The sequence below is a fragment of the Bison bison genome, unplaced genomic scaffold (genome assembly GCF_000754665.1).
Source record: "Bison bison bison isolate TAMUID 2011002044 unplaced genomic scaffold, Bison_UMD1.0 scf7180017864495, whole genome shotgun sequence".
NCBI classification, from domain to species: Eukaryota; Metazoa; Chordata; class Mammalia; order Artiodactyla; family Bovidae; genus Bison; species Bison bison.
This window is the reverse complement of record NW_011495054.1, coordinates 12,169,876-12,170,129: the sequence shown is the minus strand read 5'-3', so window position 1 is coordinate 12,170,129 and position 254 is coordinate 12,169,876. Positions and strand designations below refer to the sequence as shown.

The 254-nt window shown below is 68.1% G+C and overlaps 1 protein-coding gene across 2 annotated transcripts in view; it reads left to right on the top strand.

Moving 5' to 3' along the window:
• The window catches only part of ZMAT5 (zinc finger, matrin-type 5), a 23,423-nt gene that overhangs the window by 8,502 nt on the left and 14,667 nt on the right, over positions 1-254 (top strand). The gene's annotated exons all lie outside the window — the stretch shown is intronic.

The window sequence follows — 254 nt, the reverse complement described above, 5'->3', positions numbered from 1 at the left end:
CCTGTGTTCCCGGACGGGGCTGCGCTCACATGGTGCAGAGCGTCCTCGGAGGATGGGGATGAATCACGGCTGCGGAGAGGGCCCGCTTACTCAGCACCCCATGCTGGCATCTGGGCGCCAGGACATGGCTGGCCGTCCCCACCCCCGCCCCTGCCCTGGCCTCCCTCTCAGGACTGCCAAGTGCGGTGGTGCAGGCTGTGCCCTGTGCAAGGACTCCTGGCACGCTCCGCCTGCCGAGTTGTGTGTCTGTCCAG